This window comes from Chionomys nivalis, chromosome 10 (genome assembly GCF_950005125.1).
Source record: "Chionomys nivalis chromosome 10, mChiNiv1.1, whole genome shotgun sequence".
NCBI classification, from domain to species: Eukaryota; Metazoa; Chordata; class Mammalia; order Rodentia; family Cricetidae; genus Chionomys; species Chionomys nivalis.
The window spans coordinates 23,070,268-23,094,181 of NC_080095.1; positions in this window are offsets into that span (position 1 = coordinate 23,070,268).

Sequence of the window (23,914 nt, forward strand, 5' to 3'; positions counted from 1 at the left end):
CAGCTAGATATTGGTTGAATTTGGTTTTGTCGTAGAATATCTTGCTTTGTCCTTCTATGGTGATTGAAAGTCTTTCTGGGTATAGTCGTCTGGGCTGGCATCCATGGTCTCTTAATGTCTACATAACACTTGACCATGAGGCTTTCATTGTCTCCAATGAAAAGTCAGGTGTAATTCTGATGGGTCTGTCTTTATATGTTACTTGGCCTTTTCCTTTGCAGCTCGTAATACTCTTTCTTTACTCTGTATGTTTAGTGTTTTGATTCTTATGTGGCAAGGTGACTTTTTTTTTATCCAGTCTGTTTGGTGTTCTGTAAGCTTCTTGTATCTTCATAGGCATATCTTTCGTTAGGTTGGGAAAGTTTTCTTCTATGACTTTGTTGAATATATTTCATGTGCTTTTGAGTTGAACTTCTTCTTCTATACCTATTATTCTTAGTTTTGGCCTTTTCATGGTGTCCCATATTTCCTGGATATTTTGGGTTAAGCTTTTTTTTTTTTTGGCTTAATAAATTGAAGATTTATTATTAAAGATTAGCTGCTTTGGGATGTTGCCTTCCTAATCATCTACTGACAACATCCTGTCATCATCTCTATGCCATCTTTTTTTTTTATTCTTTTCTACTTAAAATTTCCAACTGCTCCCCGTTTCCCATTTCCCTCCCCCTCCTCCCACATATTGCCCCCTCCCCCCGCTCCCCTCCCCCTATCCCCACTCCACTTCTCCTCCCCCTAGTCCACTCCCCCTCCCTCTCGATACTGAAGAGCAGTCCAAATTCCCTGCTCTACAGGAAGACCAAGGTCCTCCCACTTCTATCTAGGTCCAGGAAGGTGAGCATCCAAACAGGCTACGCTCCCTCAAAGCCAGTTCATGTATTAGGATCGAAACCTAGTGCCATTGTCCTTGGCTTCTCATCAGCCTTCATTGTCCGCCTTGTTCAGAGAGTCCAGTTTCAACCCATGCTTATTCAGTCCCAGTCCAGCTGGCCTTGGAGAGCTCCCAATAGATCAGTTCCACTGTCACAGTGGGTGGGTGCACGCCTCGTGGTCCTGATTTCCTTGCTCCTGTTCTCCCTCTTTCTGCTCCTCATTTGGACCTTAAGAGCTCAGACGGTTGATCCAAATTGGGTCTCTGTCTCTCTCTCGATCCATCGCCAGATGAAAGTTCCTGTGCCATTCTCCTTGGCCTCTCGTCAGCTCTCATTGTCCACCACATTCAGAGAGTCCAGTTTTATCCCATGTTTTTTTCAGTAGCAGTCCAGCTGGCCTTGGTGAGCTCCCAATAGATTGGCCCCCCTGTCTCAGTGGTTGGGTGCACCCCTCATGGTCCTGACTTCCTTGTTCATGTTCTCTCTCCTTCTGCTCCTCATTATAACCTTGGGAGCTCGGTCTGGTGCTCCAGTGTGGGTCTCTGTCTCTATCTCCATACATCGCTAGATGAAGGTTCTATGGCGATATGCAAGATATTCATCAGTATGATTATAGGATAGGTTCATTTCAGGTTCCCTATCCTCAGGTGCCCCAATGAACTAACTGGGGACATTGCCCTGGGCTTCTGGTAGCCATTCCAGGTTCAAGTCTCTTGCCAACCCTTAGGTGGCTCCCTTAACTAAGGTATGAGTTTCCCTGCTCCCCAATCCAACCTTCCTTTACCCCCAATCACCCCGATTCCCCCAGTTCCCCTCATCCTCTCCTTCACACTTTTCTCTCCCCATCTCCCCTCATCCCCATCCCACCCCACCCCCCAAGATTCCCATTTTTTGCCCATCAATCTTGTCTATTTCCCATAGCTGGGAGGATATCTATATGTTTTTCCTTGGGTTTACCCTCTTGTTTAGCTTCTTTAGGATCACAAATTATAGACTCAGTGGCCCCTATCCATGGCTAGAAACCAATTATGAGTGAGTACATCCCATGATCTTCTTTTTGGGTCTGGGTTACCTCACTCAGGATCGTATTTTCTATTTCCATCCATTTGCATGCAAAATTCGAGAAGTCATTGTTTTTTACTGCAGAGTAGTACTCTAATGTATATATATTCCACACTTTCTTCATCCATTCTTCTATTGAAGGGCATCTAGGTTGCTTCCAGGTTCTGGCTATTACAAATAATGCTGCTATGAACATAGTTGGACAAATGCTTTTGTCATATGCTAGGGCATCTCTTGGGTATATTCCCAAGAGTGCTATTGCTGGGTCCAGGGGTAGGTTGATCCCAATTTTTCTGAGAAACCGCCACACTGATTTCCAAAGTGGTTGCACAAGTTTGCAGTCCCACCAGCAATGGATGAGGGTACCCCTTTCTCCACAACCTCTCCAGCAAAGGCTATCCTTGGTGTTTTTGATTTTAGCCATTCTGACAGGTGTAAGATGATATCTCAAAGTTGTTTTGATTTGCATTTCTCTGATCACTAAGGAGGTTGAGCATGACCTTAAGTATCTTTTGGCCATTTTAACTTCTTCTGATGAGAATTCTCTGTTCAGTTCAGTGCCCCATTTTTTAATTGGGTTAATTATCCTTTTAAAGTCTAGTTTCTTGAGTTCTTTATATATTTTGGAGATCAGACCTTTGTCTGTAGCGGGGTTGGTGAAGATCTTCTCCCAGTCAGTAGGCTGCCTTTTTGTCTTAATGACAGTGTCCTTTGCTTTACAGAAGCTTCTCAGTTTCAGGAGGTCCCATTTATTCAATGTTGCCCTTAATGTCTGTGCTGCTGGGGTGGGTTAAGCTTTTGTTAGATTTAATGTTTTCTTTGACAAATGAATCTATTTCCTCTATTGTATCTTCAGTGCTTGAGATTCTCTCTCCCATCTCTTGTATTCTGCTGTTCATGCTTGCATTTGTGGTTCCTGATCATTTTCTCAATATTTCTGTTTCTATAATTCCCTCTGCTTGTATTTTCTTTATTGTCTCTATTTCAGTTTTCAAGTCTTGGATAGTTTCTATCATATGTTTGATTGCTTTTTCTTGGTTTTCTTTAAGGGATTTGCTGATGCCTTTTAATTTTTTGTTTGTCTTTTCCTCCATTTCTTTGAGGGAATTACTCATTTCCTCTTTAAGAGTTTCAAACATTCTCCTGAAGTTATTTTTTAGGTCATTTTCTTCTTCATCATCTATATTTTGTTGTTCAAGTCTGGCTGTTGTAGGGTCTTTAGGTTTTTCTGGTGTCATGTTGCGTGTGTTCTTACCTTTTCTACTCATCTTTTCCTCTAATTGGTGTGGTTGGGGCTGTCTGTGATTCTGTTGATTCATTTTCTAGGTGCCAGTGAATCCAAGGCTCAGATGGTTGTTCCTCATTTTACAGTCAGTGCCACGGTCTAGTTACCTTGTTGGTCACTCTGTGTTCCTGGAGGTCGCTCAGTGCTCCCAGGCTTTGCTCTACTCCCTTGGAGTATGCTGTCTCAGGCTTGCTCTAGCTTAAGTTGTAGGCTCAGATCTGTTTCTGTAAATGTCCCTGGTCTGGATCCATTCCTGCAGAGGTCCCTGGCTTGGGGTTGGTCCTGTAAAGGACTCTGGCTCCAGTTCTACTCCCTAGGAGTTCCCAGGCTCAGGTGTGCCCAGACCCGCAGAGGATCTGGCTCAGGCTTCTCCCTCAGAGGTCCCAGATTCACGCTTGGACCTGCTGAGGTTTCTGGTTCCTGCTTATTCCCTTTGATATCCCAGACCAATGGCCAGACCCACAGAGGTCCTGTCTCAAGCCTACTCCCTCTGAGGTCCCAGACTCACACCTGGACCCACAGAGATTTTTGGTTCCTGCTTACTCCCTCAGAGGTCCCAGATTCACACCCAGACCTGCACAGGTCCTGGCTCAGGCCTAGTTCCTCAGAGGTTCTAGACTCTCTCCCAGACCCACAGGGGTCCTGGCTTAGGTCTTCTCCCTTGAAGGTCCCAGGTTCATGTCTGGATCCTCAGCAGTCTCTGTCTCTGTCTAGCTCGGTTTAATGGTTGCTCCCCTGTACCTCTTCCTGTGGAGTTTGCTGTCTCAGGTTTGCTCTGGCCCAGGTTGCTGGCTCAGTCCTCACTAGTGAGCTCTTACATCTAGAATTAACCCATTTCCATCATTTTATATTTTACCACGAGGCTTGTGACCTACAAGCAAGGCAGCTTGCAGCCCATGTCTTTCCCCTCTGATGGCTACATGATGTCTTTTTGACTCTACCTACTCTTTCTATATATATCTTTTTCAGCCTGGCAATATTCTGTTCAGCCATTGACCGAAAGCAGCTTCTTTATTAAACAATAAAAGCAACACATATACAAAAGGATTTCCCACACCACTCACCTGCCCCTTAGAACCTCAGGGACTCCTGGAGACCTCGGTCTCTTAAGGAGGGAGGAAGCTGTATAGTCTTTGCCTTCTTTCCTGAAGCATTGGCTGAACCAAATGCCCTTGAACTCGAGCCACATGAGTGACTCCCCATAGGGGATGCTGGCTTCCAGACAGTGACTGAGTGGTTTCTTGGGCAAGGAGCCCAGGCTTTGCTCAAACCTTGATTGCAGGCCAGCCTATCTTTCTGTCCCTACTCTTTTTGAAGCCTACACCAAGAGGAGTACACCCCCCCTCAGGAGACATACTGGCTCTGTTAAGAGACACAGGAAGTCCTAGCCTTGCCTTCTAGGCTGCAGACAGACCTGACCCTTGGAATCTGGGTATTCCACCTTTAGTCTGGATTTTCCTAGAGTGGCCTGGGAAAGGCTCTCAGGAGGTTCCAAAGCTTGATGCTGGAGCAGAGGGGTCAGGAGTACAGCAGAGACCAGTTTGCTAGCAGAAGTGGTGGTACAGGAATTACTTATGAAGTTAACGGCAGCCTCTGAAACATCCCTTCTCTTCATTTGCTGTTTGATTCACTCAGAATGTTTTCTCTCCTTTAAGTTCACCCATCCTTAAGCCAAAGCTTCTCTGAGTTTGGAACTCCTGGAAGAGACATCTACGGATTTTCTTAGCTGTGGGTGCTGGTCTCCCGCAAGACACATCTATTCAGCTTGTCTACATCATCTCTCAGAGTACCCATTTTCCTCTAGGGCTGGGATATTGAGAGGTAGACATGACCCCAGATTGGATGAAGCCCTATTGTGTGTCCATGCATAAGATAAATCTGTAAACATTGGGCTGTCCCCAGTGTCAACCCCTCAGAGCCTCATAGTGACCCGTGACTGCTCTGGTGGATAAGATACACTCCAGGGAAAGCAAAGTTAAAGTGTGTGAACATTGGCACTGCCCTGGGACATGATTGAAAATGGATAAGTTTTGTTCATGTTAAAAACTAAATGCTGAAGAGGTAGAAAAGTGTGTGGCTGGCTGTCTGGCTTCAGGCAGTTCATGATTTGGTGAGCAACCTCAGCTCTGAGCTGCGGCATGGCCTTTGGCGTATTTTGATATGTGGGGGCTTTCTGGAGGTTGGGTCTTTAGCAATTTGAAGTTAACTCACTGCCTAAAGTGGTCTTCTTTGTATCCACAGGTGGGAGTTTGCGCAGGGTGATCCCTCACCTCCCTCTGCATGTGGGAACCACGCCAGGTCTGCTCCAACCAGGCCAATGGGGCTCTGGACAGAGACTCAGCTCATCAGCTGTGACCCAAGCCCAACAAACTCCCTCAAGGTGCCAGTTGCACCGTCTTCTATCTCTGCTGTCCTGTCACCCATGTCTTAAGGCAGTGGTTCTCAACCTTCCTAATGCTGCGACTCTTTAATACAGTTCCTCATGTTGCGGGGACCCCCAACCATAAAATTATTTTCATTGCTACTTCATAACTGTAATTTTGCTACTGTTATGAACCATAATGTAAACATCTGCATCTCCGATGGTCACCTACCAAAGGGGTTGCAACCCCTGTGTTGAGAACCACTGCCCTAAGGGAAGTGGTTTACAGCTTAGGATAGCTAGCTGCAGGCAATGCTCAGGCACATTTAAACAGGCTGTAGAATTCTTTAGAAGCCTTGACCTTCTAAAGCCACTGGAGCTTCGTGCAGGAGGACCAAACAGGACTGCTGTGGAGAGGAAATGAACACAAGGCCTGGGGAGAGAGTGGGGAGGCTTGAATCTCCTAGGTAGGAGAATGTCCCAGCCACGAGGCCACAGAAGCCTTATCTGCATCCCTGGCCCCGGACAGGCCCCTCAGCCTCACCCAGCCGAGTCTGTACAGCATCAGCAGCAATGCTGCCTGTCCGCTGAGCCTGCTGCCTGTCACCAGTCCCGTCCCCGACACGTCTGGACACCCGTCTGGCAGGAAGCGGCCCCCGTCCAGCCCCGTTTCCTCACGCTCAAGTCAGGATCTGAAGTTAAATCTCCAGTCGACATGACACTATAGATAATGCTTCTCAGTCCCTCCCAGGCTTATCCGGCCGCCAAGCCTCCCCTGACTTCCCAGCTCTACTCTGAAGTATGTCCCTGGGGTGAGGATACAGGGATGGCGGGGATCCTGTGGCGCCACTAGGGTCTGGGTGACAGGGAGATGAATCATTACTCAGCATTCTGCCCTGGGCCAGACACTGCCACCTCCCACACCTCGAGGGGAAAACAGCCAGGAGGACCAGGCACAGAGGAGTGGGTGACCAAGCCAGTGGGGCCTGCTGAGGGAAAGTGGCCACATGGGCTCAGCAAGGGCAGAGAGATGGGGAAGGGGAGAGGATAAACCTCAGCGCCTCGGCAAGCATCATCCACACGTGTGTCATTCATTCTTGTGCTCATTTATTCAGGCACATCTGTCTTCCGGCATCTGATCGCGAAGACACCTCTGCCAGGCTGGCTTGTCACCACCCCGTGGCAATGACAACTCCTGGTGGTGGCTTCTCAGTGAAATCAGAGAGGTTAAGGGACTTGTCTAACACCACACAGCAAGTGGGTAGCAGGTGCTACACTAACTCGGGTTAAGGTGACAGAGATCTCGTCTGAGTGCTGTCAAGAGAGGGGCCTGGAAGTGACTGTCAGGGCTGCCTAAGTCTCACAGAAGAAGCTGAGCCCTGCCTGAGTGCTGTCACAGTCTGGTCCCCTCCCTGCATGTGACTGTATGCTGGTCTGGGACAGTCTGTGGGTGGTTGGGGTTGCCTGGATTTCTCACTCAAACTTCTGGAGAATCAGACCGTCTAAAAGTCTCTGAGGAAGAGGTGAACAGTGGCCCACAGTGACAGTTTTCTGGCAACTCTGCAGAACCTTGCTATGATCCAGAACCCTGCTGAGGGGACATCTACCTCTCGAGTCCACTCCCATCATCCAGAACCCTGACCCTGCTAAGGGGCATCCACCTCTTGAGTCCACTCTAGCCAGAGACTGTATTTTTTTAACCAAGAAAGGAGACCTCAAGGACCAGAGACTAGACAGAGTCAGACTGTGAAGCAGGGTTTGCACTTGGGCCCAGCTTCTGTGCCCATTGTCCCCTTCCCTGCCTCATAGGGTCTGGACCAGTTTTACCTTTAGCTTTGGATGCTTTTGTTACTCGTAGTGCTGATCTCTTGATCACTCTTTCTCTTCTGCTTCAGTGGGCTGTCTGGACCACGTGAGTACCTACTATGTGCCGAAGCCTGTGTGGGTGGTGAGGAGGAAAGAACAGACCTCCCTCCCCCCCATGAAGTGCACGAGAGTTGATTCAGAGAACCAGCATGTCAGTCAACTGCCAGATCCCTGGTGCAGGGGCTGGATGGAGGACAGAGGACGAGCCTGAGGCAAGCCCCAGGCTTCCTTCTTCACAATGCCAATACAGTCTTCCTCTGGCAGTGGACAGGACAAACAGATGTGGGGTGCTAAGTACTAAGCATGATGCTCAGCGGATGGGGACCTGGTGCCTGTAGAGATAATGCAGTGACTACATCTTCTTCCCAGAGAAACAGTGGGATTCTTTTGCTACAAGAACTACATACAGAAGGGTTTATTGGTTTGTGACTATCAGGAATTCACCTTCTGTAGGAAACTCAAATTCCCTCGCCAAAACTACTCTTGGAACTGACTTGAAGGAGTCCTGGTGGGCAGAGCCAGGGCAATCCGAGCAATGGAACTGTGCACATGTTGCTGGGCTGAAGCCTAAAGTAGAAAATACACACCCAATAGTGCAGGCTGATAGGAAGGAAGGACAGGTCAGTGTGAAGCGAGGTTGAGGGAGAGCCAGGGTCCTCTGCTGAGACCCGCGGATGGGGACCCTGGCTGTGGGGCGTGAGACAGCTTATGGCTTTGTTTTCAAGTATAAATGAGGGGAGAGAACTGAAGAAGACTGAAATACAACACCCTGGGTGAGGGGTCGAGGTCAGGGCATTAGACAGTCCGTGTCCACAGTGTGGGATGAGAAGGCCTCCTGCCTCGGTTTGTCTTCCTCTTAATGAGAACTGGACTGATTCCAAATGGGAATGTTACACGGAACACACCATCACTGCTCCTTAAAATGGTTACAGACTAGGGCTGGAGAGATGGCTCAGTGGTTAAGAGCACTGACTGCTCTTCCAGAGGTCCTGAGTTCAATTCCCAGCAACCACATGGTGGCTCACAACCATCTGTAATGAGATCTGGTGCCCTCTTCTGGCCTACAGGCAGGATACTGTATAAATAAATAAATCTTTAAAAAAAAATGGTTACAGACTAAAAGAAAGGAGGGAGGGCGGGATGGATGGAGGGAGGGAGGAAAGGAGGGAAGAAGGAAAGAAGGAAGGTTGAGACACTCGCACAGAGTCACAGAGCACACCTAGGTGGTTCCCTAGATGGATTCATGGTTTCACTCCATAGCTGTGAAGTGACCCCAAAACAAAGCACCTACCTGCACACCCTCAACCCTGTGTTTCTGCAGACAGCATCCCACTGATGTTTCTCCTGGGTGTGCTCTAAGTGTGAACCCTTCCTAAACCTTGGTGAGAGGCCTTATGCCTCGAGGAAGATCCTTGCCATGGTTAGGTGCAAATGTGGTCAGGTGTGTAAAGAAGGGGCTATACAAAGGCATCTGTGTCCTGCCTTCTAATGTGTGTGTTGAGCCTCCACTCCATGGCTGGTTGAGGAGGTGCCTGTTGGAGGCCTAGGCCACTGTCTCTCTGTCAACCTGGTCTTAGATCCTAGCTCTACACCTTGCTCCTGTGTGATAATAGGCTCCAAGAGACTCCTGCCCATCTGAAAAGTGGAAGTAAGATGCCTCACTCTGAAGCTGCAGCAATGATGAAACCTAAATGCTCCGAGAGCTGGTGGGTAGGAAGCTGTATGTGCTGCACCCTTCTTTCTCTCTGAGCAAGCTAGGAAGTCGGCTCTGACCTCTGCCTAGCAGTTGAACTCCAAGCTGGGTCAGGGGCCCATAGCTCATGAAGACAGTTATGGTGGGGCTTGGTATGAGATGATCATTGTTTGCCTTATTTCAGCCCTCATGAAGGTACCCTGTGTGGTAGGAACTCTGTGGCTCCTTAAGATGTCCCACATCCAGGCACCCTGTGTGGTGGGAAGTCGGGGGCCCCTGAGGGTATCCCACATCCAGGTACCCTGTATGGTGGGAATTCGGTAGCCCCTGAGGAAATCCCTTCACCTCTATAAACCCTTCAGGCATTTTCCTGGCCGTCCTGCATAACCCTCTCTACCTTCCCAGCTTGGCAAAAACAAATGAATTGAAAATGTGTCACCCCTCTGCAGCAAGTCACCTGATAGGGGTGTGTGGGGGCGTGTATTATCAGAAGATGGTCATGTTTGCTTGGCTCACAGCCTCCTTGGAGCTCAGGCCTCAGCCTGTCCCTGAGCCAAGGGGACTGGTCTTACTTGCTGTGTTGGGGAGTGCTCTTTCTGCCAGGAATTAATGATGTGATGAAAACAGTATTTCAGAACCAGAGGGAAGCGAAGGAAGGGCACCACCCTCCCTTAGGGATGAAGCCAGAGGGCAATGGAAGCTTAGAAGTGAGCACAGGGCAGGGTCGAAAGTATGGGTCAGTGAGCACAGGGCAAGGTCGAAAGTATGGGTCCCAGGGCCACCTGTTTAGTAATGCCTTGTCCCTACAAGGTCACCAAAGCTCTCAGAACACCCCTTGAGAGTGGTTGTGGAAAGTACAACTCTGGGCCATTGCTGTCTGAGGAGGCTACCAGCATGATGTGTTGGTTGTCCTCAGAGTGTGCTCAAATCTGCCTCCATCCTGTCTAGAGAGAGGATTGCTGTGGTATCCCAGACCTCAGGAGAACCCATGAAAGCAGTTTGTCACACACTCTGTGACAGCCAGCATGCACAGAGGACTCATGGAGGTAGGTCAGTGGGCTCAGTCAGATCCGCAGAGCCTCGGTGGCCCCTCCATTGGGATTCATCTTTACACAGTTTCTCTCATTGACAAACACAGTAACCTCAGGGGCAGGTGTCTCTTTCCTTCATTCAACAAGAAGGGAAACAGAAGTGCAGAAAGGGCACCCAAGGCACCTCCTGTAGCGGAGTCTGAACTTGAACCCATTAAGTCTATAAGCTGGTGATGGAGAGAGGCACAAGGATGTCAGAGGGGCTGTGACACAGAGCATGAATGTTTGGCTCTGTGATGCTACAGGTGGGGGGGGGGGATCATCAGGGTCCCACAGGGATCCCAGCCAGGAAAAAGTCGATGGGGGAGTGGCAGGCTAGAGACCTGAGCTTGGGAGAGCAACAACGTCTAGTCATGATTTGGCTATTAAAACACTCTCCACATTTCAAACACTTCATTCTCAGTGAGTGGAACTTTAACTGGGTTTCTTTGCTGTTTGGGAAGGTTCTGGAAATCTGGGGTTGGGTAATTTTGCTGGAAGTCATCAATGGGAGTGGGTTCTTTTGAAGGGTGTCTTACACCTGACCCTTTCCTGTCCCGTTCTCTACTTCCTGTCTTTCATGAAGTTCTTCTGCCACACACTCCCATGGCTGTGATATTCTCCTCAGGCAGTTGTGAGCTAAGCCTCCTGAGACCACAAGCCAAGATAATCCTCTTCCCTGTCTTCGTTAGAGTTTCTACTGCTGTGGTGAAACACCGTGACCAAAGCAAGCTGGGGAGGACAGGGTTTATCTGGCTTATACTTCCACATCACTGTTCATCATAGAAGGAAATCAAGACAGGAACTCAAACAGGGCAGGAACCGGGAGGCAGGAGCTAATGCAGAGGCCATGGAGGGGTGCTGCTTACTGGCTTGCTCTTCGTGGCTTGCTCAGCCTGCTTTCTTATAGAACTCATGACCACTATCCCAGGGATGACATCACCCACAATGGACTAGACTCTCCCCCATTGTTCACTAATTTTAAAAAATGCCCCACAAGCTTGCTTACAGCCTGATCTCATGGAGATATTTTCTTAGTTGAGGTCCTCTCCTCTCAGATGACTTTAGCTTGTGTCAAGTTGACATAAAAAGTAGTTGGTACATTCCCTTAAGCTCCTTTTATTAGATAGTTCATCACAGTGGTTGACCATAACCAATGCCAACAGTGGCTTTTAGACTGTGATCCACAGGCCTTGGGGCAGCCCTGAGACCCTTGCCAGGCTTGCTCAGGCAAAACTCTTTCCAAGAAGAAAGCAAGCCGGCATTTGCCTGTTTTAATTGTGCTGACTTTGGCACTGACGGTGCAACAGCAGCAATGAATGGAACTGCAGCTGCCCAGATGTGAGGCGAGGTGGGCACTAAATGGAACGGCAACCACTACCTCTCGCCAGACAGAAAATAGAGATGCCATTCTATCTGTCCTCGGAGCCTTACTCTTCATTAATTTTATTAAATCCCACCTCTTAGTGACCTGTTTTTGTACCCTAGTGAGGGCAGGTGCAGGGCCCCATGCCGGTAAGAGCCAGAACTGTCAGCTGAGCAGGCTGCTTTCCGCATAGAAGCATTTTTATTACATTTATTTATTTATCTGGTATCTGTGTGTGTATGTGTGTGTGTGTGTATGCATGTGTGTTCGCTCTTACATACCAGAGTACATGTGTGAAGATCAGAGGACAATTCACAAGAATCAGTTGTCTGCTTCCACCATGTGGGTACTGAGTATCAAACTCACGTCGGTCTTCTCAGCAAGCACCTTTGTAGTGTGAGCTGCGGGCTGCGTTCCTGCCGCCCCAGCTCCTGGGCCACCTGGCTAGCTTATGCCTCAAAATAACAACACACAAACTGTATTCTTTTAAACACTGCTTGGCCCATTAGCTCTAGCCCTTACTGGCTAATTCTCATATCCCGATCAACCCATCTCTAATAATCTGTGTAGCATCAGTCTTACCGGGAAAGATTCAGCATGTCTGAATCTTGCTTCATCGTGTCTGCCTCTGAGAGTCACTGCCCTGCATCTGCCCGGGAGAGGGGAGCATGGCATCTGAGCTCACTTCCTCTTCCTCCCAGCATTCTGTTCTGTTTACTCCACCCACCTATGTTCTAACCTATGAGGGCCAAGCGGTTTCTTTATTTTTTAACCAATGACCTTCCTCCATCACACCTTTAGCCTCTGAGCTGCCTTGCTGCCCCTCTGTGTGTTCTCAGGACAGCTGGTAAGGAATTTATGGTTGCTCAAAAGAGACACATGCCCAAGAGATGAAAGAGTTGCCATTTATTTCTCAAGATATCATCTAACTATGTAACCCAGGCTAGCCTAACATCTGCATTGTGTAGTTCAGATTGGCCTTGAACTTGCTGTGATCCTCCCTCCTCTGCCTTCTGGGTACTGGGATTACACGCAGACACTACCACACCCAACAATGAGCAAACACAATTTTAAATGTTTGCTTGGGTTTCTTGAGTGTCTTGGGTTATGATCCTCTTACACGCAAGCTCTTGGGAGTCTCCGCAGTTCCCAAGAGAGAGATGGCAGTGTGTGTGTGTGTCGCAATGCCCTGATTGGCGGCTTTGGACAGTGTCCACATCTCATCGTCTGCCTCCCCTGGACCCAAAAGCACTGACCAAACCTGACTTAGCATTCTCCGTACCCCGTTTCCTGAGAGTGTGTTTTCTGTACCCTTTTGCCCTTGCAGAAGTGGGTAGACCCTCTCAACCCCTTAGCCCATAATTTAACACTAAGACCCAGTGCTGAAGAGAGGTGCTGAGTCCTTGGAGAATCATCTACTCCTTTCCCTTGCCAGTCCAGCCCCTCAGGGTAGATACCACTACCTCTGGGGCTAAAAGCTCTTTTGATCTGAATATAACTTGGGCGATCCCAAAGTCATGGCTTGGTACACAGGGCCGCTGTTTTTGGCTGTGTTATTAATTTCTGAGAGTTATTTGTTGTCAACCTCTAAAAAGTGAGACCTTGTGGAAGGTCTTTAGGTCACCAGGGGTGTGCCCTCTGAGGGCACTGTGGGTCCCCCTCCCAGTTTTTCACTTCCTAGCCTAAGATATGACTGTTCACTCAGACACATGGTCGTGTCATTGCCATCAACTAATGAGCCCAACCGAGCCTCTAAACTCTGTGCTACAAAGACCACATTTACTTTGTAATATCTGCCCCAGGTCATTTGTTACAGTTAGGAAAAGATGACTAACATAGCCCTGGATTCTTGCAGCTGATGCTGCCTGGCAGATCTTCTCCTGCATCTTGCCCTCTGGGTACAGGGTGGGCATATTCATGTAGACCTTTGTTTACCTTGGATCTAACTGCATCCATATATTCTTTTTGGAGAAGCCACTACTACTTTTAACCACAGACAAATCCTTTCATTTCTTGTCCTTGCTTCCTCTAAGGAGTTGATAGTGATGGATTAGCCAGGGGAAACCAGCCAGTAATGGTTCAAACTCTGCCTGGAATGCAGAAGGAAAAAGAGACTATGCGATTATTGTGTTAGGATGGCCAATCTCCCAACCTCCCTTTCCTGAGATGCTGGCAATTTTGGAAATCTCATAGCCGTCTGCTCTAGGCACAGGGAAAGCTGGGGACCCTACATTGTACCCAACTCAGGACCTTCTACCTCAGAAAAGGCCAAGGGTTCTCCTTTCAGAGCTCAAAAAAGGAAAATGGGTATTAGAGGGGTCTGCCTTCCGGTCTGAGAGAACTGGAGAGGCACAGATGAAAACCATGACTGTTTGGCAACTGGAGGATCTGAGGTAGTGGTACCTGCTGTGGGCTATTATGCCAGCTACGGTGGGTAGACACACTGCCTACTTTCCTCCAGGTAAACTCTAGACTTCCTCTAAGGAACAGTTAGGCCAGTCATGTGCAGACCAGAGCGCTGAGCATCCGGGGAGGAAAAGAGAACTGATGGTAAGGACAAAGGGTATGGATTTAAAATGGAAGGACACGGAATTGGCTTCCATCCCAGGGCATAATAGGGAGTGGCCGGGGAGCCATGGTCACTCCAAATGGCCGACTTGGAATTAAAGGTTCCTCAGGAAGGCTCCGCCCACCTGGGCCAAGCATGGTGGTACTCACCAGACCCATGAGCTATTGTCTCAGTCAGGAGCTTCTGTGATGTCCCTGAGGATGTCCCAGGTGCCCATGCTGGACTATTGAAGGAGGCTGTTCTGCAGGAGCAGGTTGCCTACTCTGAACACCCCAACTCCTCCTTGTACCTAATCCCTAAGAGAGCTCAGGGTCTTGCTTTCAACTCTGCCCCTTGTGTCTCCCTGAAATATCACCCCCCTCCCCAGACCTTTGGAGTTTGCACCTGTGGGGAAAGGCCTCACCTGCAAAAATTCTTGCTACAAAATGGTGGGGGTGCCCAGTGGCAGAGTGCTTGATGAACACACACAAGGTTATGGTTTTATTTCCCAGTCCTGCAAACAACCAGCATGTTAAAGGAATTCCAGTTTGCCCTAGCCATGACCATTGCTTCGCTTTTAGCCCCAAACAGGCCAGAGAAAAACAAAGTTTAGTGAGGGATTTCCCCCAAAGCCTGGCATTTCTCCCTTGGATGTTCTGCTTGTTTTGAGCCATTAATAACCCAGGTACTGTCACAGCCTGCCACAACTCTGACTGTCTTCCTTTGTATGTGTCAGGTGCAGGGTGGGTACCTTGTGTGTGAAACCCCTCAGTCTTCAAAACATTTGTATCATAGCTGCTGGTCACTCAGATCTGGTGAGGGAGACAGGGAGATGTGAGCATGGAGCTCCCCCACCTTGGGGGTACACTGTGAATTATCATCATACCTGTCCCCTTTCTGTTAGCTCATCATCTCCTTACACCCCAATGATGTTCTGTGAACTCCATCCTTTCTGTGTCTTACTAGAAAATAAACATGCCTCTAAGGAATAACAATAAAATAAAAACAATCAGAATAGGACAAAACAAACAAACAGAAGAAAAAAGTCAAAGAAAAACACAAGTAGCATATATAGATGCAGAGACACACACATTTACACACACAGGAACACCACAAAAACGCAAAACCAAAATTGTAATATATATATGTGTGTGTGTGTGTGTGTGTGTGTGTGTGTGTGCAAAGGACTTGTAAGGCTTTAAAAAAAAAAAGAGGGGGGATAAATGCCCTGATAGAACATTATGAGACAAAGAATCTTCAAAGATGCCCTTGAGTTCACTGTGTTGGCCATCTCGTGCTGGGTATGGGGTCAACCCTTAAGAGTAGATTTTTTTTTTGTTGTTTTTTTTACTCAGAGACTCCCTTGGGAAAAATAAAAATTTTCATTTGCAGATGGTTATCAATTGGAGATAGCTTCTGGGTTAGGGACAAGGGATGAGTGTTCAGAGCTCTCTCTCACTCTCTGCATATTGTCTAGTTGTGAGTCTCTGTATTTATTCCCATCTGCTGTAGAAGGAAGCTTCTGGGATGATGGCTGAATCAGGCATCTTTGCGTACAGCAGAATGTCACTAGGAGTCATTTTATTGCTACGTTCCTTTAGTAATGGTAGAGTTTGGTTTTCCCATACATTCCAGGCCTACCTAGTCTCAGGTTCTTGGCCACCCAAGCAGTAGTGGGTATGGATGGCATCTCATGAAGTAGGCCTTAGTTCCAGTCAGATATTGGTTGGTTACTCCCACATGCTTTATGCCACTATTGTACTGGCGTAGCTTTCAGGCAGGTCACCATTGCAGATTGAAGGGTTTGTAGCTGGGTTAGTGTTTATCTTTCTTCTCTCAGAGAAAGGGCAGAGCTCACATTATCATAGGTGCTTCAGAGCTTTGCCCAGCTGGCTCCATCATCTTCCTGGGTTTGACCTCACTCTCATCCCTCCCCAGGCCAAGTTTTAATGACCTTTTTTGCTTTCTCAAACCTGCCAGTTTCACTTCAAACACGGGTCACCACAGGGCCTTTGTGCACGACTCCTCTAGGTGCCTAAACTTCTCAGCCTTTCATTTATTTAGCATCTTTGCCCAAATAGCACCTTCTAGGGAGGCCTACCCCAGCCGCCAAGGCTGTTACTGCCCCCTTCCCAGCATTCCATACCCCCTTCCTTGCTTTCTTTTTTTTCCTTGTAGCATCTATCACTTTATAATGTGTTGTGACACCCGTAGTCACTCACACTATAATGTGCCGTGTTTGCCATGGCATATACAATCTCACCCGCCATGTGGTTCTTCTGTCTGCTTGTTTATTTGACTTGTGTGTCTGGCACTGTTTTCTCTAGCTAATGGCTGTGTTTCTGATGCAATCATGTTTGGAACCCAAGAGAAGCCCAGTAAGAGCCTGTGAGGTAAGAGAGAAAGAGAGAGAGAGAGAGAGAGAGAGAGAGAGAGAGAGAGAGAGGAGAGTTCATGCGTGGGTGATTGTGCATGTGTGTACAGATGCACATGTGTGTGCATCTGTGACCATCAGAGGACAATCTTGGATGTCATGCCTCAGGGGCCTTCTACTTGTTTTGTTTGAGATAAAGTCTCTTATTGGCTTGGAACTTTGTCCACTGGCAAGGCTATCTGTCACTTAAGCTTCCCAGACTCACCTGTCTCCACCTCCTATCCCACCATGCTGGAATTAAAGCATATGCTAACACACTCTTTTTTTTATGTAGATTTTAGGAACCAAACCTCAGTGACTGGGAGCCAAATGCTTTGCCCACAGAACATCTCTCCCATGCTGGGTTTTTTGTGGCGTCGTGGAGGTGTTTTTAGAAGGATCCTGGACCCCACACTTCCCTGAGGAATGAAAAGGAAAAATGAAATGTTGACAAGATGTCTTCCTGCCCCAGAACATGGGTTTCTCTGTCACTCTCCATGTCCTCTACCCCTGGTGGAAGCATCCTGGTACCTGCCTGATTCAGATTTCTGCCAACCCCTGACCAAGTGAGAGAAAACTTGTAATCAGGAGGGAGGATTCTGGCCTCTGGCCTACATCACAAAACTGGTTCCCATCCTAGGGGCCTCAGTGAGCCCTTCTGTCTGCAGTGGCTTGACTCAGCCCAGCAGAACAAGAGGAGGGCAGAGACCTTCCACACCTCAGACACCACTCTCTGGAGTTTATCGCCTAGTGGGGATGTCCTCACACAAGGCAAGACATCCACAGCTGAGGGCTTCTTTGGAGTTACAGAGGCCAATGGCTCCCTCCCTGAGCCACCTCATTCCAAGAAGGACCAAAGAGACAGGAATGAGGGGGCGAGGTGAGGTAGGGGAAGGAGTAGCTGGGATCCTTACTTCATCTAAAACCTGCAGAATCTGTCTGCCTTGAAGATGAGCCGCAGCCTCCACACTGTCTCAGGCAAACTTATCTACTCTGAAAGAGATCTGTTCTGGTGAGAGAGACGAGGTTGACCAGAAGGCTGATTAATATCCCATTAATTCTGCTTTGCTGGACTGTCCCCAACAAATACAACTGTGTCCGAAGAAGAACCTGTGAATAAAATGCCTTTACTTGTCGTGTGAGGATGCAGCCAGAACCCCTGGTGGACAGGCTGCAGGGGAGGGGGACCCTCAGGTCCACAAAGTGGCTGGGGTCAGATGGGAAAAATCTGGATTTTTCTCAATAAAGCATTTTTGCTTTGCACCACTTCTATCTGCAGAAAAGGAAGACCAGGAGAGACACTCTCATCTGCAGACTCCAGCCCAGGCTTCATGCATTCTCCTGCAGCTATGGGACCCCACGCTGAGTGAGCCCCATGAAGCCCAGTGACTGGGGAGGCTCTAGCAGAGCCTGGACTACACAGAGTTGGGAGAGGTCCACTTGGCTGATCCTCAAGCCATCGTTTTTCTCTGCCTGAATCCTTAGGGAAAACATGGGCTGAACTTGGCCGGGCCCATTTGAAAGTGTACTTCTCCTCAGGACCATAGCACAAAACAAATCCCATTACGCAACTGGATTTGACAAAGTTCGGCAACCTCCCAGCAGCTTGGCTTCTGTAGTGCCAGGGTCCAGAGTACAGTGGAGTCAAATTCTCCTTGCTGGACCTTGGTACTCATGTCATAGTTGTGAACCAAAGTCTGGCTTCTGAAGTCAGAGGAGCAGCGTGGCCCAATGGACAGACCTGGGCTGACTCCAAGGGCAAATGCCTGAAGTTCATGCTGCAAGTGAGTCATTACTCCAGAACAGGTCTTAAGATTCACAAAGAGCAGTTGCATACTTAAAAAAATATGGCTATATATAACTATTTATATTTGTATATATATACATAATATATATACTATATATATATATATATATATGCTATTTTCTTGCTATTTCCCCCACATTTTGCCTTCCTCCACCTGCAATCCAGCCCAGAGCCCATCATCCACCCCAGAAGAGAAGCTGTGCAAAGAACAGATGGGGAAATGGGGGAGTCCACTGGGCTTCCATTCTGACAAACAGCCAGTGCTTTTTCTCCTACCTCCAATAGATTGGGATTGGCAGTGTTGCAGAGATTTGGTCCTGCACCTTTCTTTGTCGGCTCCTGGGTGAAGCTCTGCAGAGCACCCACAGAAAGCCAAGTGATCAGTCACCATGAACATCACCTAAGTGTGTGTGTGTGAGCGTGTATGCGCGTGCATGCCTTCGTGAGTGTGTGTGTTTTGAATTGAATTATAAGAATTATGTGGAGCCAACCAAAGTCTTAGATCAGAATGCAAAAGAATGGTGAGTCCCTAGGTGGACTAGGGGGTGGGCACTCTCATTACCACTGCTCTTGCTTGCCATTAGTGTGAATTATGATGTGGCATAGGGTCTCAGGCAGTCCAGGCTATCCTTAAACTATGTAGGCAAGGACTTCAACTCCGGATCCTCTTGCCTCCATCTTTGTAGCACTGGGATTTCAGGTATGTACCAATGTGCTCTGCTCTCTGTAGGGTTTGGGCTGAAACCTAAGGAGTCCTGCGTGCTAGGCAATCATCCTCCCCACGGAGCTGTATCCCTGGCCCAGATTTATTTCTTAATGGTAGAAACTTGCGTTTGGTGCACAAGGCTGGACCAGAGAGGAGCTGTTTGGGCGGAAGCAGAGGAGGGCATGACTCATTCCCACGAGTTCCCTCAATGTTCCCTCATGACATCTCCTCGGACCCAGTCTCGGCTTGCAGGCAGATGCGAGGAAGAGAGTAAGAGGAATAGAAGAATTATGTGGGCCATGGGGCAGGTCATGGGATCATTCTGTGAGTGGTGGAATCTGGCTGACTTCACTCTTCATAGTAGGCACTGTGCCCAGAGCTCACAAAAATATTTTAATTGCAAGTGTGTGTGTGTTGCCGACCAGAGGATAACCTCTGGGGCTGGTTTTTCTTTAAGTGCTATCTGCCTTTTTTTTTTTTTTTTTTTTTTTTTTTTTGAGTCAGGGTCTCTCACTGGCCTTGAGCTAGTCTGGAAGGGAACTTGCTAGGGAAGTTGGCAAGTGCATCCCAGGGATCTGCCTGTCTTCACATTCCTAGGGCTGGGATTATAAGCACATCTCATCATGCCCAGTTTTTTTTCTCTTTAAAGTAGTTTGTAGAGGATCAAACTCAAGTCCTTGAGCTTGTGAGGCAAGAAAGTTACTGGCTAAGCCTCCACATTAGCCCTTAATTGCATTTAAGCCAAAGGAAAATATGAACAAAATAATGCACATATACATCAGTCCAGATTGGATCCTGTTCTACACCATGCAGTTGTGATATATAATTTTAAGTAATTTAGTATTTTAGGCACTTAGGAGAAGGTGCTTAAAAAAGCAACAGGGACATGGTCAACAAGACAAAATGGCAGCCTATAGAATAGGAAAAGATCTTCACCAACCCTGCTTCAGACAGAAGACTGATCTCCAAAATATATACAAAGAACTCAAGAAACTGATCATCAAAAGAACAAATAATTCAATAAAATAAATGGGGTATAGACCTAAACAGAGAACTCTCAACAGAAGAAATTCAAATGACTGAAAGACACTTAAGAAAATGTTCAACATCCTTAGCCATCAGAGAAATACAAATCAAAACAACTCTGAGATTCCATCTCACACCTGTAAGAATGGCCAAGATCAAAAACACTGATAACAGCTTATGCTAGAGAGGATGTGGGGTAAAGGGAACACTCCTCCACTGGTGGGAGTGCAAACTGGTCCACCTCTTTGGATATCAGTGTAGTGATTTCTCAGAAAATTAGGAAACTACCTACCTCAAGACCTAGCAGTACCACTTTGGGGTATATAACCAAAGGATGCTCAATCGTGCCACAAGGACATTTGCTCAACTATGTTCATAGCAGCATTATTTGTCATAGCCAGAAGCTAGAAACAACCTAGGTACCCCTTAACTGAAGAATGGATAAGAAAAATGTGGTACATTTACACAATGGAGTACTACACAGCCGGGGGGGGGGGGATGACATCTTGAAATGTGCAGTCAAATGAATGGATCTAGAAAAAAAACATATTGAGTGAGGTAACCCAGACCCAGAAAGACAAATATCATATGTACTCATTATAGGTGGCTTTTAGGCGCAAGGCAAAGAAAAACCAGTCTACAATTTACAACCCCAGAGAATCTAGACAACAAAGAAGACCCTAAGAGAGACATACATTAGCTGGGTGGTGGCGCACGCCTTTAATCCTAGCACTTGGGAGGCAGAGGCAGGCAGATCTCTGTGAGTTCGAGTGGTCTACAAGAGCTAGTTCCAGGACATGCACCAAAAACTACAGAGAAACCCTGTCTCGAAAAGAGGGGGGGGGGAGACATACATTGATCTACATGGGAAGGAGAAAAAGATCTGAGTAAATTAGGAGCAAGTGTGGGGGTCATGGGAGAGGATAGAAGGGGAGAGGGGAAGAAGGGAGATGAGCAGATAAAAATGTATAGTTCAATAAAAAGTATTTAAAAGAAGCAGTAAGGAGGCTCAAAGCAGGGAGCAGGAGGTAGGCATGGATGGGATGGGAATACCAGCCACTCCAGGTGAATGATGTTGGTACTCGCACCATGCTGCCTCAGTTGCCCTCTTACTTAATCACGGACTAAGATAAACTCATCCTGACTTTGCTGCAGCTTACTACACTGCTGCCCATTCTCTCACCTTTTCTGCCACAGAACTTTCTAGAAAGTCTGCAGGTGGGGGGGGTACACAGGTGACAGCAAGGGTAGGCTCACCATGTAGAAGTTTGGCTCCGGGAAGAGCCTCTCCCCCCAGGGCATGGGTCACTGAGTTTATTTCCTTCCCGTTCTGTTCAGCTTCATAGGATCTCCTGGGTGTTTCTGGTACAGATGTCAATGGCCGGCCACATCAGCACCACCTGAATAGCATTTTAGAGAAAAAAAGAGGCCCTCGTTAAATACATGCTGGTATTTGAAATGGGGCCAAAATTCTATGAGAAATGCAGATCTATTGCTTATTCCCCTTACAAGGGAGGAAACAGGAGATCAGAAGAGGCCGGTCACTCTGTCACCCAGGTAGGGAGCAGTAGAGCCATACAATCCCCAGGTGGCTAGCCCTGGCTCCAGCTCTTGTTACCAAGACCACTCGAAGCTTCTGCAGAAGGATGGACCTGCACAGGACCTGAAGACTGGCCTGGGGGTTAAGTAAGCTCTCACAGAGCTCCTGCCAGTCAGCATCTGGAAGAACAGGTTGGGGTGACTGGAAGGACAATGGTGCGCTGGGTTCATGGCAGAAGCCAAGGGTGTGGACTGTGAGAACGCACTGCAGGGTGAGGTGTTCTGGAAGGAGTGACAATCATGGAAACAGGAATGATGGGATGCTTTCCAAATGAGATCCGCAAGGCCCGCCCTGGAAAGGCACCAGACAGGCCCCACGCTACTCCACGCTCCCATTCACCGCTGGCGTGGCTTTGTCTTTGCCTTCTGTGTTTATCAAAGGCCTCAGTGATCTCCGCGGGCCTTGACCATCAAAGGTCCTCACACCCAGGGCCTACCACGTCTCTGTTCCTGCCTCTGACCATGTGTGGCATGTATGTGGTGCTGAAGCTCATTACCAATACCTCTGCTCTCAAGTGTTCTGGTCCAGAGCCTAACTCATGGGGGAGACTCATCCACATCTCAGAAGGTTGTCGGCGTACCGAAGGCTGAAACTTGGCCATGCTTCCCTTTCTAGAAGGTCCAGTGCTCTGTCTCTCCTCACAAGAAACTTTATGACACATATAGACACATAGACTCAGCACAAACAGTTACACACAGAACTATGTACCACAGACACACATGGATACAGACTTGCCACATAGAGATACACCCTTATAGAGTCATACACACACACACACACACACACACACACACTATCCATGTCTCTAGAGCTACATATGACATGCCACAAGTACATCTCACAGACACTTCGGAGTGTAGCCATATTCGCACAGACATGTTGTGGCGGTTGGCTTTACTATCAGCTTGCCACCACTCTGAGTAGAGAACCTAACATGAGAAATTGTCAGGATTGCTTTAATTAATAGGGGAAGCCCCATGCCAAGTGTGGGCAGCACCTTCTGGCGGCAGTCTCGTTGTTGCTGTGGCTGATTCTTTCCCTGATAACAGAACCATCAAGCCCAGGCTTCCAATATGGATTAGGGACCAGAGACTTTTCAGAACCTTTCAGATTTTCATCATCAGATTGGGACTGCAGAGATAGCCTCAAGGAGCAAATACCTTATAGGGTTCAGTCAGGTGTAAGACAGTTTACTGTTTTGATATAAGCTGATTTGATAAATCATTTATGCATGTGTGTATATATATTCATGCATAGGTTCTATTTCACCTAGAGAATCCTAATACACATGTATGTCACATGTCATGTGACTACATACACCTACTCTTTACATATCACAGACATCCATACAGAGATATCACACACAGAGAAACTCATAAACACACACACACATAGACACACCCTGATGGAAACACATAGATACACATACAGACATGCATTCTACACATCATATGGACACACACACACACGTGCACACCAAATGTACCACACAAACATAAGCATTCGCATAATACATCATAGTATTGTGACCATACATAGATTCCCCCACACAGACACAAACATGCCACGTATGTCCTACAAACATGCAGGGACACACACATGTGCATACACCACACATATCACATAGTCTCTCTCTCTTCCTTTAATGTCCATAGTATTTGTAAGTGGTAGCATGTTTCAATGTTTAGATTTTTATGAAAAGGTTTTTTTCCCCTTGCTGCTTAAAAAGACTCTTTTTCAGGCTACCTGATAGACAGAATGGCACTCCTACATGGTAGACTTGGTGAGTGTGCCACCAGGGGGACATCTGTGCAGGGCCATCTCAAGCTCTCTCACCCTGATCTTACCAGGGAGGCTGGACACTCCTAGGAGGATCCCCATGGAGAGCAGCTCAGACAAGTGTCTGGACCTCACTTATGGGGGCCCAGGAGACCTGAGTGGGCAGCCCTGGCCATCCACAGTCCAAGTGCACTTGAACCTCCTGCCCATCCACGCTGGCCTACAGCTTCCACGCTGATGGTTGTCCAGGCCCCTAACTGCCCTTCAACTCCTCCAGTAAACGCAAGCCATCAACATAGTCACTGCTTGATTAAAGTTCAGGGGTTTAATAGATCGTTTTTTAAAAAAAAAAAAAAAAAAAAAAGCCAAATTACTCCTACCCTGGGCCCAGCCACCTGGCCCACTGCCCCTAGTGCACGGCAACGCTAGGCCAGGCCCGCCAAGGCCAGGCCAGCCCGAGGT